The 14,619-nt window shown below is 38.1% G+C and overlaps 1 pseudogene; it reads right to left on the reverse strand.

The window, feature by feature from the left end:
* Positions 1–2,461: 2,461 nt before the first annotated feature.
* Positions 2,462–2,791, reverse strand: LOC100598312 (annotated as a pseudogene).
* Between the last annotated feature and the right edge of the window lie 11,828 nt (positions 2,792–14,619).

Here is a 14,619-nt window from a genome sequence, read left to right on the forward strand (position 1 = left end):
GTGGGAATTCAATCCATTTTGGCTGTTGTAATCGAGCTCCTGGGGCTTAGACACTATTGAAAGGCAATTACCGACTTTCAGTTGTTTTAGCTGTATGAGTTCATTGCTAGCCCCCTCCCTTATTCCCAGCTCTCCAAGTCTGCTCTGTCGCAAGTCAGCCTCTTCCTTTCTCTTAGTGGCAAAGACTGACTGTGGATCTTTTAAGACTGCAATGTTCCTTTTTCTCATTGTGGATTTTTACTCCTGATTCAATGTCCCCTACCCCATTAGCCACATACACTACTACTTCCTTGTTCTCTGCTCAGTTCAAACTTGTTAGCCCAGAAAACAGAAATTTTGTAACAACTGGAATTAGCTATTCAGAATGAGCTCCATCAAACACAACAGGACTCAAGCCCCTCATTCTTTTACAGCAGGTTCAGCAACATTTTCTGTAAAGGCAAATACTGTGGTAAATATTTTAGGCTCTGCAGGCGACATGGTCTCTGCGTCAACTGCTCCACTTTGCTGTCTTAGCTCGAAAGCAGCCACAGACAAAATGTAAACAAATGGTTATGGTTGGCTTTCAATAAAACTGTATTTATGGATGCTGAAATCTGAATTGCATATAATTTTCACACGCCACAAATATTCTCCTTTTAATTTTTCTTTCAGCCATTTAAAAATATAAAACCATTCTTAGCTCATGGGTTATACAAAAATGGGCTGCAGGCCAGATGTGGCCCATGGTCCCTAGTTTGCTAAGGTTTGCTTTGTAGGAAATATCTTGTGAAACTGGAATCTGGGGGTTTAACATAACCTTCCCATAGACCCAAGCATGAAGATTTAATACCTGTGTCTGAGTCAATCTGTCCAGGTGAACTAACTTGTTGGATAGCATCAGTTTTTTGGCAAATACCTTTTTTCAGTCATTTTAAGCATCTGAAAAGCAGAGCAGGCATTTTTACAAAATTAATGTTAATCAGTTAGTTATTCCAAAAAATAAAAAAAAAATAAAAAATAACTCATTGGCCACTGCCAAGCTTCTGTCTTGTATTAGGTTCCCTAGAAGGTAAGCTTCTGACAGAATTTTGGATGTATGTGGTTTATTGAAGTGAAGAAGTGCTCTCGGGAGAAAAGGGGTATATATTCAAAAGAAAACACACCTTTCTACCAAAAAGACATACACACTTTCGTGTTAAATGTAGCACTATTCACAATAGCAGAGATGTGGAATCAACTTACGTGCCCATCAATGGTGGACTAGATCAAGAAAATGTGGTACATATACACCAGGGAATACTAGACAGCCATAAAAAAGAACAAAATCATATCCTTTGTAGCAACATGGATGCAGCTGGAGGCCATTATCCTAAGTGAATTAATGCAGGAACAGAAAACCAAATACCCCATGTTCTCACCTGTAAGTGGGAGCTAAACATTGAGTACTCATGGATATAAAGATGGCAAAAATAGAAACTGGGGACTATTAGAGTGGGATGGGAGGGGTACAAGGGTTTAAAAACTATCTGTTGGGTACTCTGGTCAGTACCTAAGTGACGGGATCAATCATACCTCCAACCTCAGCATCATGTAATATGCCCCAAAACAAACCTGCACATGCACCTGAATCTAAAAGTTGAAAATAATAATTTACATAATAATAATAATTTTTGTTGTTTATTGATGAGTAGTATCCCATCATGTGGACCATGGCTTAATTATTTACTTGTTGAAAGATGTTTGTTCTGTGTCCAGTGTTTTGGGTATTATTAATAATGCTGCCATGAATATTCATTCAGGTTTTGTGTGAACATAGCCATTTCTCTGAGATAATGCTCAATGTAGCCCCTTCTAAGGTATAAAAATCTTGTTAACTATGTGGCAAAGCACTCTAGAATTGCAGGGTTGAAGGGGCTCTTAGAAGTCACCTAGTCCAACTCCAAGCCATTAGCCTTAAAATAAAAGTTTTTAAGCTTTTCTGTGAGAGCTTATATGAGTGCCCAGAGGTATCAGAGTGAAGCTGAAAACTTTAACAGGCAACATTCATCTAGAGAGTTCATATTTCTGAAACCTGGAACAGTCAATCAAGTTCCTTTTAGGGTAAATAAAAGAGTCTCGCTTTAAATGAGCTGAAGCAAAGTTTTAAAGCACATACAGTACTTGGAATCCCAGCAGCAGGAAACAGAAACCCTGACCTGAAGAACAAAGGTAGTTTCCCTTTTGTCTCTGTTTCTCTCCCACTATATGATAGCATATGGTCTCTCAGGACATCTTCTCCCTGCTCATGTATTTTACTCTCTTTTTCTTTCCTCAACTCTCTTTGTTTCTTTGTGCTCAGTGTCACCCCTCCACAGACCCTGGATTTACATGCCCTCAGTTTAAGCCAGACACAGAGGATTTCTATCCTTTTGTGAATCCTGAGTCTTATTTTTTTTTACAAGAGCACAAATCCACTTTTATTTATTTACTTTTCATTAGTTTAAATCCTTGAGGGACACAGCATCACACGGATATTGTGTCCAATGGCCTTAGCAGGATTGCTTTGGAATTTGGAACAAACCGTGCCACTGTTTCCATGGGCCTGAATTACCTTTCCCCAGATTATTATGGCTTTGTTTGGTTTACCGCCAGGAATCGCTGTGTTGTTCTTCCCTTTGTATACATCAGCACATTTCTTGCCCAAATAGAATTCAGTTTCATCTCAGGCATAAACACCTTCAATTTTAAGAAGAAATGTATGCTCCCTTTGGTTCGAGAGACCCCACTTACAGACAGCAAAAATGGCCTTGGACCATAGCCTTCCAGACATCTTTGCCTTTTAGAAATCCTGTTCCCAACAGGTCTCCACAGGCTGCAAGATGGTGGAAGGAATCTGATTCTTACTTTCTAGGACAGAAAATATGGTTGCCCTAGCTTGGTACATATGTTGTCCTCTAACAGTCAGCAGTGACCAGTTGCTTGGAGTGACAATGAGGCACTTATCACAGAGAACTGATATGGCTGTCACTTTTGTGGGTGAATATCCATGGGCAGGTCAAATCCACAACTAGTAGTCTATTCAAAGCCTTATGTTAATTGTGTAGTTACATGGCATTTTGTTAAAATATAATATTCTCTACCTTAGGGGATTTAGGGGTCGAATCTCAAGTTGAAATGAAGTGTTTGTGTTACATCTTAAAATGATGAAATCCACATAGATGCATTCCACTTACATTATTCTTAAAATCTACCTTTACCCAATTCAGGCCTTTTGGAGGGTCCAACAACAAAGCAAAACAAGGTGAGAACAGCGCCACATTCTGTCCCATCCCTATACAGAATCAGCGCCAACCACCTTTGGCCCACACATTATCGGACATCTTTGGATGAGGACAGGGTACTTCAGTTTTGAGTACACTTTTCTTGCAATTTGTAAAGGCAAGAAATAGAGCTGGAGAAAGGCATCTAGAAACACTTGCTTTCAATTGACTAAGCTTTTATCTATATATGAATTCCTCAAATAAATAGATATAATAATGTAAATATATACAAATGTTTATATATATACAGTGTTGTCCTGAAGACTAAATGAGATGACACATGTAAAACACTTAGAACAATGCCTGGCACTAAGTAACATGTCAAATGTTAGCTATCATGTGGCAACATCTTAGCACCATCAGCAGTTGAGGTTCTCAAGAAGCGAAATGTAATCCAGCATATAAACAGAACCAAAGACAAAAACCACAGGATTATCTCAATAGATGCAGAAAAGGCCTTTGACAAAATTCAACAACCCTTCATGCTAAAAACTCTCAATAAATTAGGTATTGATGGGACGTATCTCAAAATAATAAGAGCTATCTATGACAAACCCACAGCCAATATCACACTGAATGGGCAAAAACTGGAAGCATTCCCTTTGAAAACTGGCACAAGACAGGGATGCCCTCTCTCACCACTCCTATTCAACATAGTGCTGGAAGTTCTGGCCAGGGCAATCAGGCAGGAGAAGGAAATAAAGGGTATTCAATTAGGAAAAGAGGAAGTCAAATTGTCCCTGTTTGCAGATGACATGATTGTATATCTAGAAAACCCCATCGTCTCAGCCCAAAATCTCCTTAAGCTGATTGGCAACTTCAGCAAAGTCTCAGGATACAAAATCAATGTACAAAAATCACAAGCATTCTTGTACACCAATCACAGACAAACAGAGAGCCAAATCATGAGTGAACTCCCATTCACAATTGCTTCAAAGAGAATAAAATACCTAGGAATCCAACTTACAAGGGATGTGAAGGACCTCTTCAAGGAGAACTACAAACCACTGCTCAATGAAATAAAAGAGGATACAAACAAATGGAAGAACATTCCATGCTCATGGGTTGGAAGAATCAATATCGTGAAAATGGCCATACTGCCCAAGGTAATTTATAGATTCAATGCCATCCCCATCAAGCTACCAATGACTTTCTTCACAGACTTGGAAAAAACTACCTTAAAGTTCATATGGAACCAAAAAAGAGCCCACATTGCCAAGTCAATCCTAAGCCAAAAGAACAAAGCTGGAGGAATCACGCTACCTGACTTTATACTACAAGACTACAGTAACTAAAACAGCATGGTACTGGTACCAAAACAGAGACATAGATCAATGGAACAGAACAGAGCCCTCAGAAATAATGCCGCATGTCTACAACTATCTGATCTTTGACAAACCTGACAAAAACAAGCAATGGGGAAAGGATTCCCTATTTAATAAATGGTGCTGGGAAAACTGGCTAGCCATATGTAGAAAGCTGAAACTGGATCCCTTCCTTACACCTTATATAAAAATTAATTCAAGGTGGATTAAAGACTTACATGTTAGACCTAAAACCATAAAAACCCTAGAAGAAAATCTAGGCAATACCATTCAGGACATAGGTGTGGGCAAGGACTTCATGTCTAAAACACCAAAAGCAATGGCAACAAAAGCCAAAATTGACAAATGGGATCTAAGTAAACTAAAGAGCTTCTGCACAGCAAAAGAAACTATCATCAGAGTGAACAGGCAACCTACAAAATGGGAGAAAATTTTCACAACCTACTCATCTGACAAAGGGCTAGTATCCAGAATCTACAATGAAGTCAAACAAATTTACAAGAAAAAAACAAACAACCCCATCAAAAAGTGGGCAAAGGACATGAACAGACACTTCTCAAAGGAAGACATTTATGCAGCCAAAAAACATGAAAAAATGCTCATCATCACTGGCCATCAGAGAAATGCAAATCAAAACCACAATGAGATACCATCTCACACCAGTTAGAATGGCCATCATTAAAAAGTCAGGAAACAACAGGTGCTGGAGAGGATGTGGAGAAATAGGAATACTTTTACACTGTTGGTGGGACTGTAAACTAGTTCAACCATTGTGGAAGTCAGTGTGGCGATTCCTCAGGGATCTAGAACTAGAAATACCATTTGACCCAGCCATCCCATTACTGGGTATATACCCAAAGGACTATAAATCATGCTGCTATAAAGACACATGCACACGTATGTTTATTGTGGCACTATTCACAATAGCAAAGAGTTGGAACCAACCCAAATGTCCAACAATGATAGACTGGATTAAGAAAATGTGGCACATGTACACCATGGAATACTATGCAGCCATAAAAATGATGAGTTCATGTCCTTTTTAGGGACATGGATGAAACTGGAAAACATCATTCTCAGTAAACTATCGCAAGGACAAAAAACCAAACACTGCATGTTTTCACTCATAGGTGGGAATTGAACAATGAGAACTCATGGACACAGGAAGGGGAACATCACACTCCGGGGACTGTTGTGGGGTGGGGAGAGGGGAGAGGGACAGCATTAGGAGATATACCTAATGCTCAATGACGAGTTAATGGGTGCAGCAAACCAACATGGCACATGGATACATATGTAACAAACCTGCACATTGTGCACATGTACCCTAAAACCTAAAGTATAATAATAATAAAAAAAAGAAAAGAAAAGAAAAGAAGAATAGTCTAACCTAGGAAATTTCTACTTAAATCATCCTACAAATATTGATCACCTACTATATGGCAGGCATCATGCTAGGCACAAATGATAAAGTTATTAACAAAGATAGAACTCATGATCTCTCCTCTACAAACTATGATGTTTTCATAGTTTGTCAAAGATAGTCAAAGATATTAAAATATTTCAGATCAATTATGCATCCTTTTATAAAGAAAGAAGCTCAACTCAGGTTACATCCTCGTGATAATTTTTAAGTCCTATTTATTATAGGGAAATATTCAAACTCTACTCTCAGGTTTCATCATATCTCTCTAAAAAGGTTTTTTTAAAAAAAAAACCCACACTATGTCATTAATGATTCTCTTATAATTTTTATTAGCTGCATAAGATTCTGGTGAATACACATAACACTTAATTCTTCCTATTGGGTATCTAGGGTATTTTAAATTTTTAGATAAAACTAAAAACCCCACATAGTCCACCTTTAGCATTATATGGGTAAATATTTGAGTGTATTACTAATTGTTTCCCTAGGAAAAGGTTTTAGAAATTGAATTGTTAGGTCAATGGATATAAATACATTTAACAAGTTTCCCACACACAAAGATTGCGTTAATTCTCAATACCACAAAGCAGTGTATTAGAGTGTCTGTTTTTCCACATTGTCCTCATCACTGAGAATTACTGACCCTTTCATTCCTTTCTAATTTCATGGGTGAAAAATAGTATCTTGCTATAAAAGCAGTTTGCATTTTTAAAAATTTAGCAAGGGTAAACTTTAAAAATACATTTGTAGGTACATCATTTCAGTAAATTTCTTATTCATTTGTTTTCATTGAAATTTTTGTGTACTTTATACATTAGTACTATTCACTATTTTTTTGAGACAGGGTCTTGCTGTCTTGCTCTGTTGTCCAGGCTGGAGTTCAGTGGTGCAATCGTGGCTCACTGTAGCCTTAACCTCCTGGGCTCAAGCAATCCTCCCTTCTCAGCCTCCTGGGTAGCTGGGACTACAGGTGTGTACCAGCACTCCTAGCTAATTTTTTAATTAATACTATTAATTCATCTATTATACATATTGCAAATTTGTTTCTTAATTGATTAAATGCTTTTAAAATTATGTTTTTTGACAAAGTTTTTTTGTGTTTTGTTTTACTTTGTGAAGTCAAATAAATCTATTTTTTTCATTTATGCTTTGGCTTGTCATAGAAATGCAATAGAACCTGTAAATTTTGTTTATGGTTTGTCTAGATTAGCAAAGTGGAACTTCGCATTTAATCAATATAAACAATAGAAGAAAAATAAAATGTACTACATGTATCCTAAATGTTATATGCATTCTATTTTCTTATTCTCTAATACATCTAACTCTTATACTTCAGAGTGTGCTATGATTAGGCCTATTTTTACAGAGGAGAAAACAGGCTAGGGGAAAATATGTATCCATTTTACAAGATGTGGAAATGAATTTGCTATTTTATGTTATCCTAGAAATTTACATTTGTTTCTTAATTTTGATGGCACTTTCCTAGTCATATTTATTTGATAATATAGATTTGATCAAGGATCTGACCCCAATTGTAAAGTTACCTATTGGAACAAAACTGGCTTCCTGGGCTTTTAGAGGAGCTGAAGAACAGAATAACAGAATCTCCCCAGTCCCAGAAAGGCTACCTCAGTTTCCAACACGAATGCACATTCTCAGGGATAGATAGCAAAACTCCAGGTATCTCTAATTGCAACATCATTTTTTTTTCCACTGAGATGGAGAGAACAAGGTTTAAATGCATTTCCTCTATGCAGTCAGGACAAGATAACATTCTACGGAAAGTCCAGAAGAAAACATCTGGTACTTCAAAGTTTTCAAAACCTTGTGTTCTGTTGATTTCATCCATAATGAATTATCTGGAAACAAAGTGCCCACATTAGCAAAGAAGCTGATATTTATAATATGTGACACAGCCTTTTCACCCTCAGTATTTCTAGGATACCAGAGTCTCAGTTAACAGCAAAATAATCAACAGGTATCTGCAAAGCTGCTCAGTGTGAAAAGTGCGCTAATGAGGAAAGCTGCTAAGTGTCAAAATGGCAAGTACAAGGAAGGCGTGTGTTCTCAGAAAAAAAAAAAATGCCTTTGGAATTTCCTGGAGTGAGCTTACATTTTGGGCCCAAGGCGTATCTGTGCCCAAGTCTCAGAATTCTAGTTTCATAGAATCTTGGGGTCAGCAAATCCCTTAAAAGTAATTGAAGCAGATTAATGGTTGCTTGGCACTTGGCCTGGGTAGCTGGAGTTGACTGAAAATGGGCATAAAAATATTTGGGTGGTGATGAAAATGTTCTAAAACTGAATTGTGATGATAGTCTCAAACTCTATAATAAATTTACTAAAAATCATAGAATTGTACAATTTAAATGGCTAAATTTTATGGTATATAAATTATACCTCAATAAAGCTATTTTTAAGGAGTAATTCAGTCCAACCCCTCCACCAATACTTGCACCTTCTCTTATTTGTTTTATTTTGAATTGACAAATGATAATTGTATACATTTGTGGGATATAATGTGGTATTTTGATATATGTTTACCATGTGGAATGATTAAATCAGGCTAAAACAACAAATCTGTCACTTTACATACTTATTTTTTGTGGTGAAAAATTTAAAATCTACTCTTAGCAATTTTGAAATATATAATGCACTGTTTTTATTTATTATAGTCACCATTTTTTAATACTGTAGCTCTTTGCAATAGATTAAAGCTTATCCCTTCTGTTTAACTGAAATTTCGTACCTTTTGATCAACATCTACCCTTTCCCCAATCATCCTCCTCCCCCAGACTCTGGTAACTATCATTCTACTCTCTACTTCAGTGAGTTCAACTTTTTTAGTTTCCACATATAAATGAGATCATTCAGTATTTGTCTTTCTGTGCCTACTTTATTTCACTTAACATATGTCCTCCAGGATCATCCACTGTGTTAGGCCATTCTTGCATTGCTATAAAGAAATACGTGAGGCTGGGTAATTTACAAATAAAAGAGGTTTAATTGGCTCAGAGTTCTGCAGGCTATCCAGGAAGTATGACGCCAGCATCTGCTCAGCTTCTAGGGAGGTCTCAGGGAGCTTTTACTCATGGCAGAAGGTGAAGAGGAAGCAAGCATCTCACATGGTTGTCGCGGAAGCGAGAGAGAGAGAGGGTGAGGGCAGGTGCTGCACACTTTACAACCAGATCATGTGTGAACTCAGAACAAGAGCTCACTTATCACCAAGGGGACGATGCCAAGCCATTCATGAGGGATCCATCTCCATGATCCAAACACCCTTCACCAGGCCCCACCTCCAACACCGGGGACCACATTTCAACATGAGATTTGGAGGGGACACATATTCAAACCATATCATCCACATTATCATAAGTGACAGGATTTCTCCTTAAGGCTGAATAGTAGTCCATTGTGTACATGTACCACATTTTCTTTGTCCATTCATCTGATGATGGACACCTACATTGGTTCCAAATATTGGCTATTGTAAATAATGCTACAATGAACATGGGAGTGCAGAAATCTCTTTGACATACTGATTCCAATTCCTTTGATATATACTCAGAAGTAAGATTACTGGGTCATACATTAGTTATATTTTCAGTTTTCTGAGAAACTTCCACACTATTTCCATAACGGCTGTATTGATAATGTACATTCCCACCAACAGTGCACAAGTGTTCCTTTTTTGACACATGCCCCCCAACCCTTGTTAATTTTTATCTCTTTGATAATGTCCTCTTATGTCAGCTGCCCCATCATAACCCTTCTGGCTTCCTCTGTAGCCAGAACTTGCTTTGCCTATGTGTTCCACAAGGGGGAAAATGTTGGATAACTATCTCTCCCTATACGCAGTTCCCAACAATGAGGGATAGAAGTTGATGTACAATAATGTTTCCAAATTCTTCAACAGTTGAAAAAATAAATGGAAATATTTAGGAATTCTCGGGAATTCCCCAGATTATAAATTACTCTTTAAATACTTTAGTGTTCTTTATATTCTTTACTTCTTATTACAGATATCTAAAAAATATTTAATGAATAATATATGTTACATTTGGTAGTATTTACAAAGAACTGTGGACTCTAGTGAACATTCAAAGACTGGAAATGCCAATGAGTATTATTGGATATTATTTGAATAATGCAACATTCAGATCTCTTAACAAGGTTAACTGAAGGGGTGGCCTGCCCCTCCACACCTGTGGGTATTTCTAGTCGGGTGGGACCAGAGACTGAGAAAAGAAATAAGACACAGAGGATCTCTCTTTCTTTCCCCTACAGTTAACCACAGTACCCAGAATCACATATTGAAATTGCCAATGTAGTGACTTATTTTGCTTCTAAAACTTGTTATTCTAATGTACATCTGATTTCACAGTCCGGTGTATCACGGGTGAGTGAAGGGACCCTAGGGTAGGAGCTCTAAGCCAACTACAGGTGCTGAACACACCTTTCATCCAGTATGCTTTACAAGGTATAGTTATGGATATAAACTTATGAATATTTATTTTATTTTCCAGAATGACTCACTGTTAGCAACAGACAGAACCACGAACACACTACACTTAACATGGCAACAGATACAAGCAAGACTGACCAACTATATTGTGACGACTTCTCTGCTGCGTACTCCTGTGTCTGTTGCTAGAAAGGCTGACCTTAACCTTTTACTACATGTGTGAGTTTTGCTTATACTTTTGCCCTTGCTTTTGACTCAACATCAGTGTATTCTTTTGAAACCATGATCTGTAGGTTGAGAGTTGTTTTAATTGCTACAGGAGAATTATAATATTATTCCCCATTTTCCCAATTTGTCAATGGATTTATCTCAGGATTCAGAATTCAGAAAAGCACATAAGTTTCTTGAGAAATTCAGAGGAAGGAATTTCACATGGAAACATTAATAACAGTGGTTCTCAAAGTGTGGCCCCTGGACCAGCAGCATCAGCATCACCAGAAAATTTGTTGGAAATGCAAATTATCAAACCCCACCTGAGACCTACTGAATGAGAAACACTGTGGATAGGGCCCAGCAATCTGTTTGCACAAGCTTTCTGGTGATTCTGATACAAGCTAAAGTTTGAGGAACACTGCTGTATAGATACCCTAGCTTTCTCACCTCTCAGGATGGATAACACTGAAAAATATGTTCTACACTTACTTAGAGTTTCCCTCTCCAATTGAGACCCAGTTTTCTCTGGTGCTAACTGCCTTGGCAAAACACTCTTTATTAGTTGCCTTCTCTTTCCTTTGACTTATCTACAGGTGTTTCCTTGGATCACCCCCAAAGTAAACTACTTGCACTGGAATCCTTGCCTCAGGGTTGGTTTCTGGGAAAACCCAAGTAAAAATACCTTTTTATAGCCTAAAAAGACAGGAGGAGGAATAGCAAAAAGAGGGTTCTGGTGTTGGGAAACCCTGGATTGGATTTCAACCCGCTACTTACCAGATGTATGACTTTGACTCAATTTCAGACCTTCTTTGAACCTGAGTTTCCTCCTGTTGCCTGTCTATCTTGCAGAGATGTTGGGAGAATAGGTGATAAGAAAGGCCCTGAGGTGCTCAGCAAGTTATCATGACTATCGATAGACCCGGTTAAAGGCAGTATAGCCATAGTTTGAATAGTTACAGGTCTGGGCAGGTCTAGGTTATAAAATTTCTCAATAGCCTCTCTTATTGCTTATGACTGTAGTAAAGGTAGGCCAAACCATACAGCAGTAATAAACTAACACTAAAATCTCAGTAGTCTATCATAACAAAGGTTTGTCATCACAATCTAGTGATGGTTGGAGAGACTCATTTCATGGACTTACATCAGAGGGAAAGAGACTGAGTAGGAGATTACATAGCAAGTTTTATATCCAGGCCAGGAATTAATATTCATTCTTATGCCTACATCCCATTAGCTAGAGCCCAGTCAGATGGCCTCAGCTACAAGGCTGGGAAATGTAGTTTTCCTTTATGCCTAGAAAGAAGAAAGTGAAACAGGTGTTGGTTAAGAGAGCATTTTCTCGGCCATAGCTCATACACCTAATACTGGAAAATGATTTTTTTTAATGTTTTGGCCCAATAAGATACCTTGTCTTTCCACTTTATTTGTATATGGTCTGCCCAAATGCCACACTGACACATGTCCCAATGGCATTCAATGTGAGAATGCTGTTTCAGTCAATAGCAATGTATCTGTCACTATAAGCTTGGTGTGTGGTCTCTGCTCCTTTTCATCCTGGAAGATGTAATCTACTCCAGCTCAGCCTTCATTGACTGATTCTTCTGGTGCTGGTTCAGGAGGCACAACCATCCTTGCCTAGCTGCCTCCACCCTGTTGACTGTCTCATTTTTTTCCTCTCGCACCTGGAGTTACTTTGCTGCTGTTGATATTGATTACTCATATTGTTATTTCAAAACTGAAAATTGATTCCACTTCTATGCATATGCCCAGCAGAAATGTGTATATATATATATACCAAAAATGTCTCTTAGCATGTTCATATAACACTACCTGTAATCAACAAAACCCAGAAACTATGCAAATGCCCATCAGTAGTAGAATGGAGATATTGTGAGCTATTCACACAATGGAATACTATATAGAAAAGGATAAATGATCTACAACTATGTGCAACAATATGGATGAATCTCACCAACACAATGTTAAACAAAAGAAGTCAGATACAATAAAGAATATATTTTGTGATTTCATTTATACAAAGTTCAAAAACATACAAAGTTAGTCTATGGTATAAGAAGTCAGTAGAGGGGTTACCTTGGGTAGTCAGTCGAAAGGGGAACAAGGTGGGGCTGCTGGATGCTGGTTATGTTCTGTTTTCTTTATCTGGGTGCCAGTTACATGAAAGTTTGTTATAATTTGTTTTCAGCTGTACACTTAGGATTTGTGCAGTGTTATGTATTCAAGCCATGCTTTAGTAATTTTGAAAAAAAAACTCAACACATATGTTACATTGCCAAAAATTTTTCTTCATAAATCCTCACTGTTTTTAAGTCCATGTGCTATTTATATGCAAGGACTTAGCTTTATTCATCTTCTTCTCCCAAGAACATAGTAGATGCCTAATTAATTTTCACAAAATTGTTCTATTCTGAGTGGGTTAGCTCGTCATAGCTCATTACCAAAAAATCAATTGTATTCAATTTTATTTAATTCAAAATCTAATTTTTGTTGCTGTTGATGATGATGATAATGACGTAATAATATCATAATAACAGCTGAGTTAGTTGAGTGCTGGCTTAATGGCAGAAACTGAACTTAATACTTAAAAATTGTATAAGTTGTATTTTTATTCCCATTTTACAGATAAGGAAACTGAGACACACAAATTCTCAGCTATAGGCCCAAGGTACATGAAAAGCAAGGTGAATCAGATTCCAGAACTCCTTCTTTTAATCACTACCTATATTAGTTTTTACTGTTACATAACAAATTACAACAATCTTAGCAGCATGAAATAACATACATTTACTATCCCACGTTTTCCATGGGTCAGGAGTCCAGGCACGGCCTACATGGGTCCTCTATTTGGGGTCTTAAAAGGTTGCAATCAGCCTGGTGTTAGCCATACTACATTTCTATTTGGAGGTTCAAATAGGAAATAATCCATTTCCAAGCTCCTTTGGGAAAGGCTCATTTCCTTGTGGTTGTAGGATTGAGGTCTTGAGGTCTCCATTTTCTTGCTGGCTATCAGGGGCCACTCTTAGCTTCTCAAAGTCGCCCTCAAGTCCTTGCTACATGTCCCTCTTTGTGGGCCTTCTCACAATATGGCAGCATACTTCTATAGGGCCAGCAGGAGAAACTCTCTGACCTCTAGACCAGGGGTCCCCAACCTCAGGCCATGGACAAGTACTAATCTGTGGCCTGTTAGGAACTGAGCCACACAGAAGGAGGTGGGTGGCAGGCGAGTGAGCATTACCACCTGAACTCCGCTTCCTGTCAGATCAGTGATGGCATTAGATTATCATAGGAATGAGAACCCTCTTGTGAACTGTGCCTGCGAGGGATCTGGGTTGTGTGCTCCATATGAGACTCTAATGCCTGATGATCTGGGTTGCGTGCTCCATATGAGACTCTAACTAATGCCTGATGATCTGAGGTGGAACAGTTTCATCCCAAAAATGCCCCCACCCCGCTGTCTGTGGAAGAAAATTGTCTTCCATGAAATTGATCCCTGGTGCCAAAAAGGTAGGGGAGTGCTGCTCTAGACCCTCTTTTAAAGGGCTCGACTAATTTGTTCAGGCCCACCCAAGATCATCTCTCTTTTAATTAACTCAAAGTTAACTGAGCAGTGACCTTATCGTATTTACATTTGCAACATCTCTTCACCTTTACCATATAATGTAAGCTAATCATGGGAGTGATATTTCACCATATTCCATGTCCTGCCTACAATCAAGAGGGAGGAAATTACACAGGACATGTACACCAGGAGGACAGGAATCTTGCAGCCATTTTAGAATTCTGTGTACCACACTATTCTATTTAAGTACAAGTGTGTTGGATGTTAGGAAAGATGATGTTAGAATATCCAATGTTAATTCATCCTGATCTTACTTGCCATAGGGAGAGTTT

The sequence above is a fragment of the Nomascus leucogenys genome, chromosome X (assembly GCF_006542625.1).
Source record: "Nomascus leucogenys isolate Asia chromosome X, Asia_NLE_v1, whole genome shotgun sequence".
Lineage (NCBI taxonomy): Eukaryota > Metazoa > Chordata > Mammalia > Primates > Hylobatidae > Nomascus > Nomascus leucogenys.